Source organism: Silurus aristotelis (genome assembly GCF_946808225.1).
Source record: "Silurus aristotelis genome assembly, chromosome: 1".
Lineage (NCBI taxonomy): Eukaryota > Metazoa > Chordata > Actinopteri > Siluriformes > Siluridae > Silurus > Silurus aristotelis.
This window is the reverse complement of record NC_139574.1, coordinates 33,799,523-33,809,332: the sequence shown is the minus strand read 5'-3', so window position 1 is coordinate 33,809,332 and position 9,810 is coordinate 33,799,523. Positions and strand designations below refer to the sequence as shown.

The 9,810-nt window shown below is 43.3% G+C and overlaps 1 long non-coding RNA gene across 1 annotated transcript; it reads left to right on the top strand.

Annotated features, from left to right (window-relative positions):
* Positions 1–209: 209 nt before the first annotated feature.
* LOC310725811 lies at positions 210–8,002 on the top strand. Its single transcript, XR_014533511.1, has 2 exons — positions 210–272; positions 7,291–8,002. It is a non-coding gene; the product is annotated as an uncharacterized lncRNA (long non-coding RNA).
* The last annotated feature ends 1,808 nt before the right edge of the window (positions 8,003–9,810 follow it).

Below are 9,810 nucleotides of genomic sequence, written 5' to 3'. Positions count from 1 at the left end.
TCATTGATTTCACAGTTCTAGGGGATGCACACAACCAATTCTGCATGTGAGGCATTTCAGGTTGGTTGACAGTGTAGTGTGTGAGAAATAGAGATTAATATTCAGCCTTATACGTCATATATAAAAGTCATATTTTCAAACTTTATTTATTAAATCTTTATTTAAGGGTTTGCATGATCTTAAATTGTACGAAGGTAACAATTTCTAAACTTGCAATTGCATCATTATGTCATGGGCATGTTCCATTTTTCAATTTTCAACATAGCATTGTTGTGTATTTCGTCGTCTTGATGGAGTGTAGCTGTCGGTTGGAAGGAATCTCCGTAGACGCAGTTATTTCGTGTAAATAATGATTTTTATTCAGCACAGAAATATAGCATCTTTACAGGCCTTCCGGTCAAGCCTGGAGTCAGCACGCTCTGATTCAAAGTCTGACTCCCGATCCATGGCTGCACACTCATTATATATTCTGATCATTCTCTGGGTCCGCCTCTTAATGTATAACAGATGTATATGAGCCTACTGTGCAATAATGTTTATCTTAAAGAGAAACCTGTCTTTGTCCAGATTTAATATATCTCAAATGTACCAGCGCTCACTTTCCCAGACCATTCATCTTAACATACAGTGAGAACGGGTCAGAGGTCTTTTCCCAAGAGGACATGCATCCTGGGTCATATTCTATACTTCGGCTTATACTGATTTAAGGACGACCACCCGTCTCATTTTCCCAGTCACGGCTCATAAGATAAGCACTATGGGCCTTTCATACATTTGGCTTAAAGGAAAACATCTGGCCAGATGGTTCAGTAATTAACTTTGGCCTTTCCAGGACTGTCACCATTTGTAGAATTGTATGAGTTAAGGCTTTTAGATATTACACATTTAAGATACTATACGTTTAAGACACTACATATTTCCCCCCTTCGGGGGATCAATAATCCCACGATAAACAAAAAAATATAGCATACATATTCATCATTGGTTACAGAAATAGTAATAATACATTCTGTCACAGAACCTTAACAATATAATGAATTTATGGAGTGTGAGAGAAAAAAAACCTGTCAGGCAGCCGTTTCTCCTTAGATATCCTTCAAACAATCAAGACAGGAAAACCGCTCTCACGGCCCCTCTGCCCCAGGTGGCCACAAATTGTACTCCAGCCCAATCAAGATTTTAACAAGAAGTAATACATATGCATTGGTTATGTATCAGAAGAAACTTAAAAACTATCATGACTTACTATGATTACTACTAGTATAAACATTTTCTATCAATGTCACTGGATATACTGTAACACATAAAATCCTATAATAAACATATATATGTGTGTATGGGGAAAATGTCCATCCGCGGCTGCGTTGATTCTCAGTATGGGGTCACCGATGTGTAGAATCACAGCATTCCTTGTTCCGAGTCTTCAAATCTCCCCCAATATTGTTTCCTTGGAGAGAAGAAAAGAAAAAAAAAAAACAACCAGTATCGTCTTCTCAGGCAACAAATGAATCATATCACATTCCATTCCCCCCTTTCACCCAAACACAGTATAGGGGGAAACTATTAAAAAGTAAGCCTATAGCCAAATAACATGAAGAATCACAATAAGAACTAATATCAAAACGGATACTTCTCCATCAGTTCACCATCTAATTCCATTCCATCCTCATCTGTTGTTCGCAGCAGCGCCATCTGGGTACCGTCCCCAGGCATCACAACTCCAACCCATCGCAATATCATTGCTTTCGCAAAGGTCAGCAACAGCGTGCAAAAGCAAAACATCACACACAACGATACGACAACTGCCATAAAAATCTGTACTAGGACTGCACCTAACGGCCCTAATTTGTCTTGCAGCCAAGAATTAGCAGACCATCCGGCTCCTTCAGCTGGACCGAAGGCATCTCGTATGTTTCGCAATGCCTCTATAACACTAGTCATATTATCAGAAGAATCGGGGATCAAGGTGTAACATGCGTCACCAGTTAAGTTCAAAGCCACACATAGGCCACCTTGCTTGGCCAATATATAATCTAACGCCATGTCATGCTTTAGCAGGGTCAATCTGTGACTTCTTTGAGTATTAGACAGAAAATCAAATCCCCTTATTGTCTCATTGGCGAAACCCTGTAATGTATAAGTGATGTTATCAATATGATCAGCTAAAAATGTCACACCATACCATGGGAACAGTCCTATACCCCACTTTTCTCCTAGGCTTATTCTCCAATGGTATGACTCCAAATTATGGAACTGTGCCAATGCTCTTTTCCTCCTATTAGCAGAAACAACATTTGACTGATTTGTATCAGGACCGTCTCCCTTCTGTACTGTAAAAACCTCATATGGTAGCTTCAGTTTTGCCATGTAACAGCATCCTATCCATCCATAAGGCAGAAATATATATGCCTTATCACCACAAACCCACCAAATATCTCTAAAATTTCCTATTGTCACATTTCCAGGCAAATCTTGATTCCTTACCATCAAAGTTTTACTATATTTCTGATGTGGCGCATGAAACTTTACTTCATACAACTTACTAATATTTTTATTATCATGTTGGCCCAAATTCATCAAATAGCTGTCACAATCAGATACTCCCATATACATCCCCGAACCAGTATACGTTTTATTTGAACAGAAACAACCAGCAGCTTTCACAGGTGTCACTTCCATCGGCTCAGGGACTGCTGTTATTATATTTTCATGTTGATCCAGTAGATTCACATAAGGTAATTCTTCCAACCATGAACAATCATATTTAGGTCTAAACAGACTACTTGACAAAGCCATTATTATATCCGTCGATGCCTGCTGCTGAAACAACAACCATGATAATGCAAAGGACTGACACCTAATAGTTAGTGGTTCTGGCACCGTTTCTAAAATTGAAGGCCATGTGCCTGGTGATGAAACTTTCACCACACATGGACAATTCAAATTTCTAACTGATCTAACAGAATGAGTTATCTGCTGGAACCATAAGTTCCTACTTGCCCAGGGGTCAGCAATCTGTAACACCGATGAATCGAAACCATATGCTTTCCAGTCACTGTCTCTCTTTTGCAAAGTACGAACTTGAGTAGAATTAAAATAGTCACTCATTGTATCTGATATATTTTCCTGAGTTATCTCAGCTGAGGCTACAACATGCTCATCCCACATCTGTTTCCCGGCTTCAAAGGTCTCTTCACTACCATTTACTGTAGGCTTTGTTTTTAACATGGGTTCCTGAGTCATATTTAACACTTCTGTCGACTCTTGAACCTTTGTAATATCCGCGACATTCCCACTAGGTTCCAAAACTTTTATCACAAGTGTCACTTAATCATCCTCCCAATAATTAAGAATTGGCACAAATTTAAATGCTGGTTCTAAATAAGTGCACACATATTCACCTGCATCTTCCCATGTAGCATTACGCAAAACTAGTGAACAATCCGTCTGCATCTTCACCAACTTCATGTCATTGTACAAAAAATACTTTCTTTGATCGCGAGGCACACTTTCAAATCCGGGTCCTGTCAACAACACATCTTCACCACGATTATTCCTCCACTTAGGAGGATTAGTACTACCAACATTCCATCTTTCACATTGACAAGGAAGAACAACCGCTTTCCCTAACTTAGCTCTGATAACAACCTTCGGAGGAGAGGGTGTTGTAGCGATCTGCTGAGGAACTATAGCCACATGGGCTCTAGTTCTCGTATCGTTTTGGTCTAACCCTTCTCCGAGCCGGCCTTGGACTCCTTCTGTCAGCTGTCTCTCTTGATTCTCCTGCAGTTGAGTTACAGTCCTTCTTAACCTGTGACGCATTTCTCTCCACCGCCACAGGCTCTGCTGATTCGGGAACCTGCTGGAAATCAATGTCCCCAAATGTTCTTTCCTGTCCGTTAACTGTACTGTCATTTCTGGCATCATCAAAAGCATACACATCATCATCACCATTGCCCATATCACGGAAAATCTCCCCTTCTGGGATTTGACTCTGGTTATTGTCATGCATCTCTTCTCCTGCTGCATGCTCACCCATACCTTCTTCCAATTCTCTTGAACCTTCAACATCCTGACTCTGGGAACACGTTATCTCCTCTTTTGGTGCTTTAACACAATGTGATAAATGATACCACGTTGGAGACCCTTTGACCTGGACCGCTGTTCCAGTACTGCGGACTACTTCAAATGGTCCTTCCCGACGTTCGTTATACCACTTTCTTCTAAACACTTTCACAAACACCTTGTCTCCGGGTTGCACTGTGGTGCTCTTTTGCTCATCAAGTTTCTGCTGCGCCTCGTCTTTCCTCTGCCTGTCAAAAACATATGTGGATATCTTTTTATGTAAGCTGACCATATATGTTACATAAGTTCGCATTTCGTCTTCCAAAAGTGCTAGACTTGGACCTTTCCCACTGGTACGCAAGCAAGGAGTCGGCATCCGTCTTCCCGTTAGCAACTCATGAGGTGTCATATGCAAATCACGCAGCTCACTTGATCGACACGCCATCAGTGCCAACGGAAGCGCTGCTACCCAATTTAAACCCGTATGCTGACAGATCTTAACAATGCGATTCTTTAAAACACCATTCATTCTTTCACACATTCCTTGACTTTGTGGGTGGTACACTGCTCCAAGACGCTGTTTAATTCCCAACTTTTGTAAGATTAATTTGACTGTTTTATCCACAAATTCTTTACCGTTATCTGAGGATATTCGATCCGGAAGTCCCCACCTGCTTATAACCTCTCTGCACAAAAACTTGTTCGCATACCACAACTACAGGAGTAATTATTTTTGACATTATGACAACTTTTTGTATTCTTGTACGCATAAATTGATACCAACTACCAAATTAAAGATTACTTAAATTTAACTTCAACAAAAACCCACAAACAAATTGTAAAACGTGCATCAACAACCCTTGAACGAGTACAAATCAAATGATTATCTAGTTAAACACCATGACTGGTCAGTCCGTTGCCAAGTATCCTTTAAACTGCATAACACAAAGGTCACACACAAAATGTAATTCACTGCGTTACTTCTCAAGCTGAGAGATCAAACGGCACAGTAAAAATATATATTTGGATACGCACACACATGTTCAAATACAAGTCCAAGCATTTAAAAACTTTATTTATTTATTTATTTATTTTTTTTTTTTTGATAAAACAGCACTGGCCTTAATCAACCAGAAGCCATGCGCTGACCATGTTGTTTCGTCAGCGTGCTTCAATCCGTGTGACGTTCTGAGCAACTGTCTCAGCAACGCGCACACACACCAAAGATTCAACAAGAGAGGCAGACAGGACCTTAGATCCTTTTTTAGTTCTCTACAGATAACAGCTCATACTTTACACACACAACGTCCATTGATTGCTTATCTCCTTTTAACCTCTAAACATCATTATTGCTTAAACTTTAATTTATTTTACTTTAATAATCACCCCAACTTTTCATCAATCAGTATTACTCACAAACACCAGAGAGTGAGAGAGAGAGAGAAAGGGAGGGGATCCCGCCCGCCCGCAGCAGAGCGCAGACCCTCACATGCAGAGAGACAGAAAAAGCAGAGGAAGGGGGGGGGGTTCGCCCACAGCGGAGAAAGAGGGACTTCACTCGTAGCTGAGCGCACACGCGCAAACACAAACACACACTTAGTTCCGCGCGCACAGAAAGGGAGAGACACCCCTTATCTTCTCTTATTATTATTATTTATTTTTTTTTTTCTCAAAGCGCACACACGTTTTCCTCAACACACACACACAAATTCCACATACACTATAGTCGACTCAGTCATACAAACTTATAGCATGCTATTTTGCCGCACCTTTATTCTATTTTCTCTTTATTTCCTTCCTTTATTAAATTTTTGCTACCTTATTGATATGCAGAAATTCAAATGACAGTTGCATCATTACCTAGCTCGTCAGCTAATTAGTCAGAGTGGGAAATTCAATTGAATTTTAATTCTGCATCATCCAGTTCCCAGAACTGACCTGAAATCCACCTAGTGAATGCCCAGGTTTTGTGGCCTGACTTAAATGTCACCTCCCTGAGGGTTTTTGTCCAAATCTTGCGGCTTCCTCTTTAAACCTTATTCTTACTTTTCCCTTTTTATTTCAACCTTTATATTCCTGTTTTCCTTTATTTCCTCAACTTTTTACCATATTTAACTCTTTCTCAGAGTCATTCACCTTTTACTTTTTACTTTAGCTTCAACTCTTATTTTCTTCACTTCTCTCTTTATTCCTGTTCCTTTTTTTTTTTTTTTTTTTTTCCTTAAACTTTTTACTTCACTTCTTTTCTATTGTAATTCAACGTTTAATTTTCCTTAAAGCATTATTACAGTCAAATCCCCCGTTTTGCGCTGCCCAGCAGTGCAAAAATTTTAGAACGGAGAGTCACCCAAACAATCACACCACAACACTCAACAACCCAATAACCCACACACACAGGCCTTTAACGGTGCGACCCAACAGCAGATAAACGGAACCCCAAACGCTCACCGTTTCAGCCGGCCGGACAGATCAGGGAGCCGTCGTCGGAGTAGAACCCGCGAAGCTGAGAAGGCCGCAAACCGCCCAGGATTCGTGACGCCAGGAAATGTTGTGTATTTCGTCGTCTTGATGGAGTGTAGCTGTCGGTTGGAAGGAATCTCCGTAGACGCAGTTATTTCGTGTAAATAATGATTTTTATTCAGCACAGAAATATAGCATCTTTACAGGCCTTCCGGTCAAGCCTGGAGTCAGCACGCTCTGATTCAAAGTCTGACTCCCGATCCATGGATGCACACTCATTATATATTCTGATCATTCTCTGGGTCCGCCTCTTAATGTATAACAGATGTATATGAGCCTACTGTGCAATAATGTTTATCTTAAAGAGAAACCTGTCTTTGTCCAGATTTAATATATCTCAAATGTACCAGCGCTCACTTTCCCAGACCATTCATCTTAACATACAGTGAGAATGGGTCAGAGGTCTTTTCCCAAGAGGACATGCATCCTGGATCATATTCTATACTTCCGCCTATACTGATTTAAGGACGACCACCCGTCTCATTTTCCCAGTCACGGCTCATAAGATAAGCACTATGGGCCTTTCATACATTTGGCTTAAAGGAAAACATCTGGCCAGATGGTTCAGTAATTAACTTTGGCCTTTCCAGGACTGTCACCATTTGTAGAATTGTATGAGTTAAGGCTTTTAGATATTACACATTTAAGATACTATACGTTTAAGACACTACAGCATGCTTGGAAAAAGAAATGTCATATCGAAAGTATATTTAATGTGTAAAATCAATTGGAGGCGTGCACATTTCCCAGCAGCAGCCACACATCCTCTGACACTAGATGACCTTGAGTGCATACGCAACACAAAACCTTAACACCACAAACATGACTGCTCAATCAGCAGAAAAGGGCATACAAGCAAATGGGTTAATCACTTGAGCCAGTTTACTGAGCAAACAGCTGACATTAGCCAACTCGATTGTCCTGCTGTCAATACTTGAGGATTTCTTATAATAACGAGACATCAAAGGAAACAATGACCCGACAAATGAGCAACAAAAACAAGATTTGGCTCTTACATACGCACAGTCATCAAGGTAAGTATTTTAACAGGTAATTCTGTAGTCATCTTAATTATGGAGTCCATTTTGTTGCAGTGTGTGGTTGCAGTCATTGGGGGGAGCTAATGAGTTTCATTAGTGCCTCTGCTGCCTCGGGAGTGTCATTAGAATAGAGACACTATAAGTAGAGATGATTAGAAGCCTAACACAGTTGCAGGGTCCAGAAGGCACCAGAAAGAGGAGATAAAAAGAATGTGAAGGAAACTTATTCCCAAACAAATTAAAAACTAAATTATAATGGAGTGTCTAAACATAAGCAATATGTGAAAAAAATTCATTTTTGGATCATTAAAAGTTAGTAGAGGACTTACTATAAGGGTTTGGGAAAACAGTACAGAGTACTGGAAGTCTCGATCTCCATCCATCCATCCATCTTCTCACGCTTATCCGATGCCGGGTCGCGGGGGCAGCAGTCTAAGCAAAGATGCCCAGACTTCCCTCTCCCTAGACACTTCTTCCAGCTCTTCCGGGGGGACACCAAGGCGTTCCCAGGCCAGCCGGGAGACATAGTCTCTCCACCTTCCCAGGAAGGCGTCCAGGAGGCATCCGGAACAGATGCCCGAGCCACCTCAGCTGACCCCTCTCGATGTGGAGGAGCAGCGGATCTACTCTGAGCTCCTCCCGAGTGACTAAGCTTCTCACCCTATCTCTAAGGGATCGCCCAGCCACCCTGCGGAGGAAGCACATTTCGGCCGCCTGTATCCGGGATCTTGTCCTTTGGTCATGACCCAGAGCTCATGACCATAGGTGAGAGTAGGAACGTAGATTGACCGGTAAATCGAAAGTTTCGCCTTGCGGCTCAGCTCCTTCTTCACCACGACAGACCGGTACATCGACCGCATTACTGCAGAAGCTGCACCGATCCGTCTGTCAATCTCCCGTTCCACCCTTCCCTCACTCGTGAACAAAACCCCAAGATACTTAAACTCCTCCACTTGCGGCAGGAACTCCCCACCAACCTGAAGTGGGCAAGCCACCCTTTTCCGACTGAGGACCATGGCCTCGGATTTGGAGGTGCTGATTCTCATCCCAGCCGCTTCACACTCGGCTGCAAACCGTCCCAGTGCATGCTGAAGGTCCTGGTCTGATGAAGCCAACACGACAACATCATCTGCAAAGAGCAAAGACGAAATCGTGTCGTCACCAAACCGGACACTCTCCGACCCCTGGCTGCGCCTAGAAATTCTGTCCATAAAAATTATAAACAGAACCGGTGACAAAGGGCAGCCCTGCCGGAGTCCAACATGCACCGGGAACAAGTCTGACTTACTGCCGGCAATGCGAACCAAGCTCCTGCTTCGGTCATACAGGGACCGGACAGCCCTTAGTAAAGGGCCCCCGACCCCATACTCCCAGAGCACCCTCCACAGGCCGCCGCGAGGGACACAGTCGAATGCCTTTTCCAAATCCACAAAGCACATGTGGACTGGTTGGGCAAACTCCCATGAACCCTCCAGCACCCTGTAGAGGGTATAAAGCTGGTCCAGTGTTCCACGGCCTGGACGAAAACCACATTGTTCCTCCTGAATCCAAGGTTCTACTATCGGCCGTATTCTCCTCTCCAGTACCCTGGCATAGACTTTCCCAGGTAGGCTGAGAAGTGTGATCCCCCTATAGTTGGAACACACCCTCCGGTCCCCCTTCTTAAAAAGAGTGACCACCACCCCGGTCTGCCATTCCAGAGGCACTGTCCCCGACCGCCACGCGATGCTGCAGAGGCGTGTCAGCCAAGACAGCCCCACAACATCCAGAGACTTGAGGTACTTAGGGCGGATCTCATCCACCCCCGGTGCCCTGCCACTGAGGAGTTTCTTTACTACCTCGGTGACTTCAGCTTGGGTGATGGACGAGTCCGCCTCTGAGCCCTCAGCCTCTGCTTCCTCAATGGAAGACGTGACGGCGGGATTGAGGAGATCCTCGAAGTATTCCTTCCACCGTCCAACGACATCCCCAGTTGAGGTCAACAGCTCCCCACCTCTACTGTAAACAGCATTGGTGGGGCACTGCTTTCCCCTCCTGAGGCGCCGGACAGTTTGCCAGAATCTCTTCGAGGCCAGCCGATAGTCCTTCTCCATGGCCTCACCGAACTCCTCCCAGGCCCGAGTTTTTGCCTCGATAACCACCCGGGCTGCAGTTCGCTTGGCCTGCCGGTACCCGTCAGCTGCCT